Source organism: Meriones unguiculatus, chromosome 17 (genome assembly GCF_030254825.1).
Source record: "Meriones unguiculatus strain TT.TT164.6M chromosome 17, Bangor_MerUng_6.1, whole genome shotgun sequence".
Classification (NCBI taxonomy): domain Eukaryota; kingdom Metazoa; phylum Chordata; class Mammalia; order Rodentia; family Muridae; genus Meriones; species Meriones unguiculatus.
In genome coordinates this window covers 28683681-28697345 of record NC_083364.1, presented here as the reverse complement: position 1 = coordinate 28697345, position 13665 = coordinate 28683681, and the positions used below count along the sequence as shown (strand labels likewise).

General features: G+C 41.9%; 1 protein-coding gene across 5 annotated transcripts in view; it reads right to left on the bottom strand.

The window, feature by feature from the left end:
• Lpp (LIM domain containing preferred translocation partner in lipoma) overlaps positions 1 to 13665 on the bottom strand; it is a 589358-nt gene that overhangs the window by 424297 nt on the left and 151396 nt on the right. For 4 of the 5 annotated variants that reach the window (XM_060370146.1, XM_060370150.1, XM_060370149.1 and 1 more), the window contains one exon: positions 11807 to 11871. The gene's annotated coding sequence lies outside the window, so the exon portion shown is untranslated. Of the gene's footprint in view, positions 1 to 11806; positions 11872 to 13665 lie in introns of those variants that run through there. The other variant, XM_060370151.1, reaches the window with a different exon arrangement.

The following is a 13665-nucleotide window of genomic DNA, read 5'->3' as shown; positions in this document are numbered from 1 at the left end:
GTGCCTGCTTGTCTGTGTAGCACAAGTATGGTGGCCACAGAAACTAGAAGTGGCTGTCAGATCCCCTGGAACTAGACTTAGAGACAATTGTGAGCCACCATCAGGTACTGAGACTCTATCCTACGTCCTCAAGAACAGCAAGTTCTCTTAACTAATGAACCATCTCTATTTGAGGCGAGTTTCACTTTCATATTTTCATTGCAAAATGAGGGTAATAAAAGTAGATTAGTTTTATGAATATTAAATAGCATACCAGAAGTCTTAATAAAATCTAAATTGGTGAAAAATTTCCCCAAAATCTAAATTTGCCAATTTTCAGCAGCAATTAATACAATTACGTGAATTTCACTCAATTCAATTCAACAAACATTTACTATAAATGCTTGACCTGTGGGTTTAGGCCTCTATGCACTTTATACTGCAACTGAAAGATGGGGAGGAAAGGAAGAAGGAAAGGAAAGTCAATTCAAGGCATAATTTTGGTCCTTAGGAACTTGCACTGTTTTACATATGATAGTGAGCTTTTAGAAGAACTCATAATATTAAAAAATAAAGTACAATAAAGACAATAAAGAAAGCCTGGTTCTAGCAATGAATAACTTCTGTGCAGTTTAGTGCTTTTTAACATGGCAACAGGAAAAGGTTCATACAACAGAGGTATTATTCTTCTGGCTGGAGATAGGGAATGTGATAGGAAAGCCTTGCCCCATAAGCTCTGTAAAGGGTCACTGGGTACAGTTCAGTACCTCTAAAACATACTCTGAGTATGTTACTCCTCATCTTATTCCATCTCTGTCCATCTAACAGAATAGCTCAGACTATGCAGCTTAGAAAGAATGGAGGTTTATGCGGATCACAGTCTTTTGAAAATAAAAGACCACTGCAACAGCATCTGATGAGGGACTTTGTGCCCGTCATCTCGTGAGAGAAGGCAGAAGGGCAAGAGAAGACTAAAGCAGGACAGTAAGAAGGACTAAAACTCATGGTATCGTAACCCCATTGAGATAACTGCCCCACTCCATGGCAGTTCATGATGGCAGAGCCTTTATGATCTCATCACCTGCTGTAAGGGCCCACGTGTCATCCTGCCGTGTTGGAACTATGCTTCAAACTCATCAATTTGGGGGCACACATTTAAGCTCTAACACCTTGCTCTATTTCTTTCTCTGCCCTGAGCTATAGTCCCTTTGTGGTGCCTTCTCTGGCCACTTCCAAAAACAGTGATGTCCCAACCCTGCTCCATTTCCAGCCCTCTGAGTTGAAGAAGGCACGGCAAGGATCAATGTGACAAGGTGAAATCTCACCTGACTGGGAGGCAGCCACTCACTTTCAGTGGCCACAATACCTAGAGGAGCAGTGCTAGAAGGGATTTAACAGCTCTTCTCTGCTCCTAAACTTTCAATGCCTGTGTGTCCTACAATTTCCAAGTGACAACTTTGGGGCTCAGCAGCCAAACTGATCCTGACGAGGCTCTGACATGACCACATCAACAGTTTCTATTGTGGGGAAGGTCAGGGACTCCTTCAGAAAATAGCTGATCTAAACAGAGCCCAAGGAGTGTCATGGTAACACTGCTTGCAAGCTGCCAGAGGTAGGAAGGAAACACAGCTAATATGCGTGTGCAGCTGCCGCATTTCAGAGCAGCACTCAAACCTCGTTAATATCATCTTGCTTAATACTAAGTCCCAAAGATCAGAAGCTATTTTTACTATGGGTTTAACAGATTTGTGAACTGTCTCTCTTCCAGCACTTCCACAGCCCAATACAAGAATAGTGCTGTCAGAGAATCTTCAAGACCTTGGGCTACTTGGGGAGGAGAAGGGAATATTAAGGGGGAAGGATTCTCACTGGGACCAAAAGATAGCAAGGAAAGGAGAGTAATAATGTAAAAGCATGAAAAAGCACACTACAGACTTCTCAGTGAAACATCAGGCCCACACCTCTCCAAAGACTCAAAGACACACGTGGACAAGAAGCTGGAGAGCTTAGTCCTCCTCCTCCTCCCCGTTCACCATGGGCCTCGTGTCTCAGCTGTGAGACAATCTCTATGACTGTTACTCATCTCCATAACCCTCACCTCTTGTAACAGGCATGCACAGCCCTCCACAGAGCCCTGCACCTGCTTTGTAAGAGTGAAGCATCTAAACACCGTATATTACTCCTTAATGCCTACAAGTGAGAGCTTTTGTGAAATGCTGCATTGCTAAGCAACGGTTCTCCCTGTTTCTTGTAGGAATGGAAACGCTAGCTTTTGGTAACTGCAGCCAGCACAGACCCTGGCGCACAGCAGATACCCAGTGACTGCTGTCTTGCGTCTATCTATAAGACCTAGCTTCAATGCCACCTGTGCCACATTATTGCTAATGGTCTCTCAAAGAAACAAAAGAGACAGCCAAGGCCTGCTGAGTGGTACAGGACTCCTGAAACCAACCATCTCTCTAAGGCTTGATCAGATGGGGGCAGCAACTTCAGGCCTGCCAGTAACTAGGCAAGTAAAGCAGGAGAGGTCAGCATGACACAGATAATTTTAAGTTCTTCTGGGGTTCTAACACACTACAAGCATGTAAGCCTCATACCCAGCTAGATACCAGCAACATCAGAGAGAAGTACTATTGATGAATATAATTCTGTGTGCTGCTTTGTTGAATTCTCTGTCTAGTGAGCTATGCCAGGAAATTCAGGGAGAGGAGACATATAAATAAAGAAAAGGCAATAAAAAATAAAATGTAGCTATAAAACAAAGTTGGACCAGGTATGATTATATGTGCTTGTAATGTCTACCAAGGAACCTGTGACTTCAAGACTCCACCTCAAAAGAAAAATAAAAAAATAAAAGAGTTAAATTCTAAGGCTGAGTCCAAAGCTATGTGATAGACATAGAGGGCTTCTCTACACAGAGGGGTAAGTGCTGGTCCTTTGGACAGGAAAGCAAGAACCACACAGACAAAAGAGTTGGTGGCAATGGGGTGAGGAGGTATTCGTAAGAGCTGGGCCCCTGCAAAAGAAAGGCTTTTCAATATCAAAGACTTGTTGAATTTAGTGGCTTCATATCTTGGGTCACTTTAACATTTGAGGTTTCGTACAGTGAAGGGTGAAAAAATGACCAACCGTCTACCCATCACTGAAGTTTTTCAAAAAGAGAAAGAGCAATGACAAAGTCCATGTGGGCTATGGACTTGTTCCATTGCCACTTTGCCTGGCAGGTTTAGCTAGGTGGCTTATTTGGCTGGACAAATGAGAAATCTTGAGGAATTCCAGCTGGATGTAAAGGCTTCTGATAAATTAGCTTGATAAGGCTCAAGTGGTGCAGATGAAGAGTCCTAAAATTTGCAAGAAAGAAAGAAAGAGAGAGAGAAGAAGAAGAAGAAGAAGAAGGGAGGGAGGGAGGGAGGGAGGAAGGAAGGAAGGAAGGAAGGAAGGAAGGAAGGAAGGAAGGAAGGAAGGAAGGAAGGAGAAGGAAGGAAGGGACAGATGGAGGGAGGGAGAGAGGGAGGGGAAGAAAATGTGTTTTTTTCTCAAGAACACATTTCTGTGATCTTTGTCCAGTTTATTGGCATTCCTGATATTTATCTGCCTCAAGCAAACTTTTTCTTGCATGTCAGAGACTAACTCTTTAGCTCCTTTTATTGCTATATCAAGATCCAATTAATCATCTTCAAAGCCAACTCCAGTCCCTGGGCATATAAGCAACCTCCAAGAAAAAAAAAAAAAAAAAAAAAAAAAAAAAACACTCTCCAAATTCCCTAACCCTACAAGATCTCACTGGGCTTACACATAACTCTATAAGACATCAGTGGGCTCATATACTGCTGTAAATCCCAACTGGCCTTAGGTCAAACTCAGCTCCACATGGCTGCTGGCTCCATCCCTAGATGTCAGTGGGAGCTATTTTATAGAAGTGATAAATAAACGTTCAGAATCTTTGCTTGCTATAAAATTGTGCTTTTCTGACTAACACGTAGCCAGGTCCCATCTCAAATATACCATGTTGCCCCAGAACCTTATAAGCCTGCCCATGTTCATGAACTACTTCCAGTCTATTAGGAGTTTCAACAGGCTAAGTATACAGCAAAAGAAAATAACTGGAAAAAAAAGGACTGCATATACAGACTATAGCTTGGCTATGAAGCCATGCCCATGAACAATGGAAAACACCATGACTACTGTGGCTCCTTAGAAGCAAGGAACTGGGCCCATGAGGCCTGTATAATGTTCTTTTGGGGCTGGGAGATCCCAGCTCAGTTACCTCATAAGGCACTGCTTGTAGTATGTGGTACAGTGTTGGGCTGAGAAATGCTTAATGCTGCCCTTAGCTGGGCAAGCTCCCTCCATCCTCTGTGCAGGACTTGAGTCATCTGCAAGAGAGCCCCATAACAGCCACTTGCTGCAGAGTTTTCCCGTAGAGGATTTGTGACGTAGGTGGAACTCTGTACCTCCCAAAGCAACCCAAGGCACAAATCAGCCGGGAGCTTTTAGAATCCCTTAAGCAGACAAGGACTCGGATGCCAACACATGTAGTGTAGAGATGGCCCCAGCCAGACAGCTAAGGCATATTGGCACCACCATAATTTGTCCATCCACCAATATGCTCCACAAAAAAACACCCATATGCTTTCTTTTAGCTTCCATATGCTTTTTCAGCAAGGAAACTAAAATATTTCATTAGTTTCGAGTAATTAATAATTACTTATTTCGCAATAGCCACCCTCATTAGAAAACGAAAATAACTGATTAAGCTGCAGGATCCTGGCTTTCAGCTTAAGCCTTTTTTTTTTTCCTTCCCCTGTAGGAATTGAGTAACAGAGTAGAACAGCCAGTATGGAAATAGTCACATCACAGGGAACGGAGCGCTATCACACACGTTGCCCCGCATTCCTCTCGACTGAAACATTATGATTTAATAAAAAGAACATGGATTTGGGGATCAGGAAGACTTCGGAATCCACTCCAGTTTGGCTTCTGTGAACAGCGCTTCTGAGGAAATGAAAGGTGTTGAAAAGATAAAGCCAGCTGGGTCCCTTCAACCCGGTCCTCCCCCAGCCCCACGGAGTAACTTCATGGCCTTCCCTCCCTCTATCTGGAGGCCTGGCTAGCACATGCCCCAAGAATGCTGGCAGCTGGCCAGTGATTGTAAGCAGGGTGCGGCCTAGATGAATGTGCTGCAAATGCTAATGAGCATGGGAACTGTCAGGAGATCCTGTAACAATGCAGACTGATTCAAGATGTTTAGGGTATGGTCTGGGATCCGCATTCTAGGGGGCTCCCAGGTAGCCTGGATAATGCTGGGCTTCACACAGGTTCTGAGGGGTAAGGACCTAAAACTGATCAAGTGAGGGGACAAAACAAGTAAAGGCCAGGATAAGGATCACTAATGATTTAGGTCCGTGGTTCTCAACCTGTGGGTTGGGACCCCCTTGGGGGTACCCCGATCCTTTCACAGGAGTCACATACCAGACAGCCTGCATATCAGATTTTCACATTATGATTCGTAAAAGTAGCAAACTTAGAGTTACAAAGTAGCAATGAAAATAATCTTATGGTTGGGGGTGACTACAACCTGAGGAACTGTAAGAAAAGGTCACAGCATTAGGAAGGTTGAAAACCACTGATTTAAATGATAGTATGTATTCAACTGCTTGGTAATTAGGGTTTCAGAGACAACAAAGCTGAGACCCAAAGAAATTAGGGGCCCTGTAGCTAAAGGAGTTGGAACATTGGCCTCCTAGAGTGAGGCTGTGTCTTCAGAAGACAGGAAACACAGACCACACTCCTGCATATGGCCGCTGTGGAGTCTGTCTCCTCTCCATTTTTCCCAAGGAGTTATTAACCTGCTGCATGAACTTTGCTAAGTTGCATCACTCTATTGGCCCCACCTGTAAGGTGAGGGCGTTGCCCCTGGCAACCCTGACGGCCTCTTCTGCTTCTGGCATAGGCTCTCCCTCTCTGGCTCCCACATAAGCTCACACCGGGTCACCAGCACTAAGTGTGAGGCTCACACATGTGGCAGTCATTACAACTTGGCAGAAACCAAATTCCAGCTGTTCACATCTGGAATGTGGAGCTATGTATGGACAGAAATCTGTCTCTGCAAAAAGCCCCATGCTCAGCACAACAGAGGAGAAATAACAAACATTCTCCAAAGCACCAGAGTCCCACAACAGCCAATTACTCAGGATGCTATGACCCTACCTGCTCCAGGAGTTTCAGAACCACTTAAAAAAAAAAAAAAAACTATGAGTTAGGTATAACTCTTTGGCATGCATTACTCTGCCTGAAGGCTGAAATAAGAATTTCGTTGGTGAGTTATCACATTAAGGATTCACAAGGTGTGAGCCTGTTCCTCAGCAAAAACCTGGAATGCAACCATTGCATTCCTATAGGCCCATTCACAGATTTCTGTCAGGTTTCCTACTTATCCACAACACCATCTCTGGAATTACATGTATTTTGAAGTTACTCTGGATTTAAGTCCAAACTTGGCTGGTTACTAGCCACACTGCTTTGAGAAGGTTTTTGTTGTTGTTGTTGTTGTTGTTGTTATTCACCTTTCTTAGCTTGAGTTCTTCATGTGGGGGGAAAAGAGGGAGCTTGAGTCATTTATATATAGAATACTTTTTTCAAGTAAACAATTTACTGTATTAAAATTATAAGCACTTGCTGATGTAAAAGTGCATTTTCCTGGAAGAATAATTAATAAATGAAGCAAGCAGAATAAGAACTTCAAGGTTAAGAACTCACTTAGCAGGTATGCTTAGTATGTGCAGAGTCACACTAAGGGAGACTGGCGAAGAATAACAACAGAGGATCTGTGAGGAAAACAAGAGACAGGAAGCCTGAACCAACCAAGCAGCAGAGCTGGCTTTTCACACACAGAAGTATCTTTTGTCTACCCTAGGGCTCGTATAACACAGCTGTCAGAGCATCTATAAAGCCTTAACTTGTAGCTGGCATTCTTTGAGTTTGTATATTCCTCAAATGTTGCCTAGATGCATGTGCTTCCCTCCCCCTTCCTCTCCTACCCTCCCACCCAAGTTGTAATGGTGCTCATATTAAACAAGAGAGGTGCTCCTTGTTTTGCACACAGCATGGCTGCAGATTTGCTAAGAGAGCTGAGGCAAACTGGAAACTCAAGGAAATCTGAACTGGGAAATCTTTCACGGCAACTCTACCAACTCTCACCAAACTGACCAGAGAATTGGAGGCTCCAAGAAAAGTCCTGCTGTCCCTGAAGTCATTACACAGTTTTTAAAGCGAGCATCTAAACCACAGACAGTAGAGTAATTTCCAATTTCTAAATCTTAGGACTGTGTCGTTAACAGTAAGTGCCTAAACTGAGGGGTCTCTCAATGTCCTTCTATCTGGTGGATAACTACTGCCTCTTCCTCGTAAGCATGAAAATACATGGAAATACTAGCTGCTTCTCAGCCCCAGCCTAGTCCCAGGACACTAGGACATAAGACAGATGGATCTGAGAAAGTGAGAGGCTCTCGGAGCAATGGTGGATAGTTCCAGCTGCTTGGGAGAGCAGGTCTTGAACTGGATTCACCGTGCAGGCCAGTACTCTCCTGCCTCTTGATTCACCATTCCGTGTCTATCTTCTGTTAATTAATGTTCCTAATTGTTCAGAAAGCAGCCATCTAGAATCATCCTCTGCTTCCCATAGTTCACTGGGTACAAGGAAAAGGTACAAGGAATATAGTGGCAAGACCAGGTAACATTGGAGAGGAAGGATGGCAAAGAATCCACACTTTCCTAAGAAATACAGAGTGTCAGATCCCCAAGGAACTAGTGACAGTGCTGGAGGACTATTATGTTTGTCTTTTTTTTTTTAAACACTGATGTTGATTTTGTATGAAAAGAAAATTGGAAGTATTTAGGGAAATAAAAGACAGTTAAAGGAATATACTTCTCCAGTATCTCAAGTGCTGCACAGCTATGGAGACAGCCGGGTGAGGGAAGTGCTGGAGATCTGATCACCAGAACCATTGAAAACCCGGGTGTGGCAGCATGTGCCTGTCACCGCAGCACCGAGGAGGCAGAGACAGACCCCTGGAGCTCTAGCCAGCCAGTCTAGCCAATCACTGAACACCAGGGTCAGTGAGAGACACTGCCTCAAAATTAAGGTGGAGAGTGACCAGGGGAAAAGATATTCAACACTGACCTCTGGCTTCCATGGGCACATACCTATCTATCACAAGCACAACACACATGCACACACCAATAAACATGCAAGTATGAAATAAAAAAGACATTTTGGTCTAGCATTGGCACCAACACGTCAGACCAATTAGATTCCCTCCATGATCCCAAAATTTCCCAACTCTTAAGTCAGAAATGTTGGGTAGACTGAATCTTAAAATTCCCTCTGGTTTTGACACTCTGACTTGTCCTATAAGACTGATGATTCACAATGAATAAATCAAGGACAGAATTTTTAAAATACCTTTACTTGATGGTATTAATAGTGGGTTAGGTTTACCAGATCCTCTAATAGGACAGAGAACAATGTTATCACATAGAACAGTGGTTCTCAACCTGTGGGTCATGTCCCCTGTGGCAAACCTCTATCTCCAAAAAAATATTTACATTACAATTCAGAACAGTGGCCAAATTATCATTATCAAGTAGCAAGGAAAATATTTTTATGGTTGGGGGGTGGTGGTCACCACAACATGAGGAACTGTATTAAGAAGCTTGAGAAACACTGGCATAGAGGAAGGCTGACACCCTTCCTTTCAAACTTGAAATTGCACGTTGTTGGGGCTTGGGAGAGCCAGGAGTCCGCTAGCCAATTACGGGATATGCATATACTCTAAAACCCAATTTGTAATTGTTCTCTGTTGGGTCAAAGAATTAACAGCTAAACAGAAGGCAAAATTTTCACACAAGGCCCTGTGATGAAGTCACAGGAGTTTGAAAACATGTCAGGAGAGAGAAGGATAATATTCTAGTGACTAGGCCTTGTAACAGATGTAAAACCAATGATCAATTGGTACCCTATGTCTATGAGCAGATGTTGAGATGAACACAAGGAGGGAAGACTTGAGCCAGGTGACCCTGTCAGCTGAAATGAGGACTCGGGATAGTTACATTCTCATTGGTTCCAGTCCACATGACATACAGAGCACACTTCTTCACTCCCCAAAGCAATGACAATCTATCCGGATAACAAAAAAGAAGAAATCTACACATGATTACTGTTTCTACCTCCACATCAAACAAAAACAAAATACAGTGGCTGATTAATTTTATTCAAGGCAGAACAAGCCAATTTCCCAAAATAAATGAAAATTACCATTTCATATGGGCAATATAAAATAAGTCCATGAGAATTAATTTTGTATTATTCCTCTACTGAGTCACCATGTAGAAAATGGAGATAGCTAATGGTCTTTGGGAGGCCAGAAGTCAGCTCTTGTTCTAGTACAGAGACCAGCTATTTGGAAATGATACCTCATGTTCTTTAAGAGCAAACAGGGTGTTGGATTTCAAATCCCATGAAGTGCAGCTTTAAATAGATTTGGTTTGGAAACAGGACAAGGAACACACCACAGCTGGTGGATCAACATCAAAAGCAGAGCAAAAACAATGATTACATTCATTGATATCTGCTGACATGTATACTGTCGAGTCTAATTATGGAATTAAACTGTTATTCTCTATTATTCCCACTAATACCCATTTCTACCACAAGACTGTTTTACATGTGTACATAATGCTCCCAGAATATTTAGTTCTCTATCACCCAAACGTTGAGACCATTCTATCCCTCAATCCCCACCAGTTTATAATTCAAAAAGATGAGGAATACATTGCTGGATAGATAGATGACTGCCAGATAGTATATAAATGACTGACAAATGATGCATAGATGAGAAAGAGAGAGAAAAAGAGGAGAGGGGTGATAGGTGGGTAGCTAAATAGATGGGTAGGTATATATGTAGGTAGGTATATAGGTAGGTAGGTAGATAAATAGCTGGGTAGGTAGAGTTTTAGGGAGGTAGGTAGATGGTATTTCTTATTTTAAAGAGGATCTTTTAAAGAGTAATCTTTGTAACTTTTCAAGGTTTAACTAAAATTATCTTTTTTCGTCTTGAGATAAATTTCAGTGGGGGAAGTGAATGCAGCTAACAGAACAATCCCCAAAGCTTATCCTATCAGAATTCAGTAAATGAAAAACAAAGGGAATAAACAGTGACAATTGCAGTCAGGTGAACGGATCTCTGATGTAGAGATTTTAGGTAGATTCGCTTTTTAAATTCTCTCTGGGTTTGGCATGCTGACTTGTCCTAACTGGTCTGATGATTCACCCTGGATTAGTCAAAGGACAGAAAAGGAATCTGCCTCTTTGTTAGGGTGTTGATGGTGGGTGCATTGGCCAGATCCCCTGAAAGTTAGACCTGTATCAACGTCAGAGAATAGAGGAAAGTTTACTCTCTTCCTTTTTAACTTGGAAGCATATGTCACAGAGGCTATCAAAAACTATAGCAAGAAATGAATTCAGGAAGTTTTCTTTTGACATATTTGTCTGTGAAAATTTTGTTAGGAACAAGAGTTTGTGGAGACATTTTGCATAACACAGTAAGACTAAAAGAAAAATATTCTTGCATTTTTTTTGAACAAACGTTTCTTTGTAACATTTTCTTTTGTAGGACTACAAAAAAAAGCCAACTAGACTCACAATGGAGTTGATTCTATAAGTTTCTCAATTCGTATCACCCACCTGTTTCATATTTAGTACATTTGATAAATATTAGCTTTGAAAATCATATTAGCCTAAAACCATAATTTCCATTTGATTCTAAATTGGTAACTCCTGTGATTATGGGGCAGTACCAACCAATTTCAGTTTTTTTAAAGAACCGTGCGAAGTCATATTTGCAATTCATCGTCACCGAAATAGTACACCAAAGTTATTAACAAAATGTTCTATGGAATAAATGTTTATAGCATTCTAAATGATGACTCCCAATCTTAGACAGATTTATACTCCAAGGCCTGGAGTTAGAAACATCCTACTGACAACTTCACCTCCTGGTAAAGAAGCCGAAAAGATCACACTGAGCACAGCAGCAGCGCTGGGAGATATGACTATCAGCAGGCTGTCTATAGGGGAAAAAAAGATGAGCGGAACTAAAGATGTTCCTTTGCTCTTCTCTCACCCTCCATTTTCTCAGTACTTGGTTATCTCATAATGAGGTTCTCTACAGTGATCGCTCTGTCCTCTGCAATGATCCATTAACAGAGAGGCACGAAGTTGTGAAAAAACAAACTCACTGCCAGTGTGTTCTTCTCTCATTGCAATTTTACAATCTGTAGTGCAGGGCTAGACAATTTACGAGGCAGGTAAGACACAATAACTAACCCAGAGAAGTATTCTTTGCTCATTTGGAGCCAAACAATTCTGGCAGTATGCTATAGTAAAAATTATACGCAAAGGAGGAACGCTGAGGGAACAAGGTTGAACGCCTGCCTGCCCATACTTTAGCCAACGGGCTGATGAATCAGTGGAAAAGACTATCTGCACTGCATAGCGCCACTGCAGATTCTCAAATGCCCATTAAAGGTCAGTTTTCCATATTGTCCAGATTTTGTCATGTTAGGTACTAAAAGCCTAGAAACTGAAAGGAAAAGTTAAATCACGAAGGCATAAAGAGACGCCAGGTTACACTATCTTAGATCTTTCTCATGATTCTCTTGACCATAAAGTACTTTTGTGATTTTTCAATTGGGAATCAAATTTAGCATCAAAGGCAGGGATGCCTATTAGCATTATGTAATTCTGAAGACTCCAATCTTCTCTTACCTCTGGCAGCTTTTGGGTTTGGAATGGACACCGGGCTCAGGCTCAGCCAGATGATAGGCTAGTCCCTGTAAATTAAGCAGGTAGAAGTCACTTGTGGGCACTGGGCACCAAGCCTACTTTTATCCATCAGTAATAACGACCTTATAGCTATCTAGCAGTTTATTTTGCAAAACATTTCCACATTCATTATCTCATTTCACCCCACATGAACCTGATAAAGAAACAGAAAGAGATTATTCCACTCATATGGGAGGGAGCTGGACATTCACAGAAGGACAAAAAAGATAAGACCAAGTAACTCATGTGAATTTCACAAACATAGCATGAAAAATGCTCATTATTGTGTTATGATGACTTGCCCAAGAATAGATAACACAGGGCAATATATGGAGGAACAATATTGAGAAGCAGGGGCTTTGCCACTGGCCTAGTGATCTACATTTTCTACTCCAGTTTCTCTTGGTCAAGAGGATAAGGAACACAAACCACTCACTCACCTGACTGATAAGTCTTGTTAGCAGAGGATATTTACATCAAACCAGCCACCTGCCTGCCTGAGGACTAGGAAGAACATAAGGCATTTAGAGCCACTTCAACTCTCTTCCTCTTACCACTGACCTTGAGAAAATTACTAAAGTTCTCCATCGCCTTCCTCATATGAGGATAAAGATTATCTACATGACCTTGTCAAAAACTCGCCAGCTAGACCCCTAAAGGGACAGGAAGATTGTCCTCCATATCCACAGTCATCATGTACAAAACGCTAACATTTCCTTACATGAGGGAAACACACACTACTAGAGCATATTCTGAGATGGATATTTCTGTGATTTGTGGCCCTAGTTTCAAAACATAGTGGGATTACCTATGTCACTCTTAAGTGGCCTCAACACACACACACACACACACACACACACACACATGTAAGTGAGCATACATGCACACACATGGTAACAAAAATAAAAATAACATTAGGAAAATAAGTGTCCTCTCAAAACCACGAAATTAAAGGCAGAGCTTTAGCTGGCAGGGCTGCTCCCAGCTTGCAGCCATTTCAAGTCAACGCCAACAGCACTGCCTTAGGCTCAGGGCGACGAAGTTGCTGACAGAACTTTGGAACACGAAGAACCCCCCTGATAGTTTACATAAGTGGATTGAAAAGTGGTTCACTAAAATGTCCAGTTTTCATAAAGCATTCAAAATGCAATAGGAAAACATGGTTGATAAGATGTCATGCCAAAAACTCATCTTCTACCCCCCCAAATCAAAACCTTAACCATCCTTTAACATTATACTTCATTTTGTAGTCTAGAAAATAGAGGATGCTCATTATATCCTAAATCATCTTCATTATATGCTCAGTGAGTCGTTACTGCTCCAATTTTACAAATCTGGCAAACAAACTTCAGAGGTCGCACAGAACTAACACAGAGCAGATGAAAATTTAACCTTAAACCCTCATACCAAGCAGTTGACTCTTCTATGAGGTGAGATACCTCGTGATTAGAGTGACTTAACTTCAGGAATTGGAAAACAAGTATGTCAGAAATTGCAATTAAGCAAAGAATGCAAAACTCACAAAAATAATCTCCTGTTTTCTCTCACATGCAGAATGAAGAGTAGAGATTTTAGGAAGGAAATGAGGGGAGGAGGAAGGAAGGAGAAAGGAAGGAGTGGAATGAAGGAGACAGGCAGACAAGACAGACAGACAAGTTTAAAAGAGCTTGTTGGGGTGGGTGATAGGAGAGAAAGGGGGGGCCAGGAGTGGACGAAATACGAATGAATATGATTAAGGTACATTGTATGAACCGAATAAAGTTCATGATGAAACCCAGCCTGATGTACAAACAGTATATATA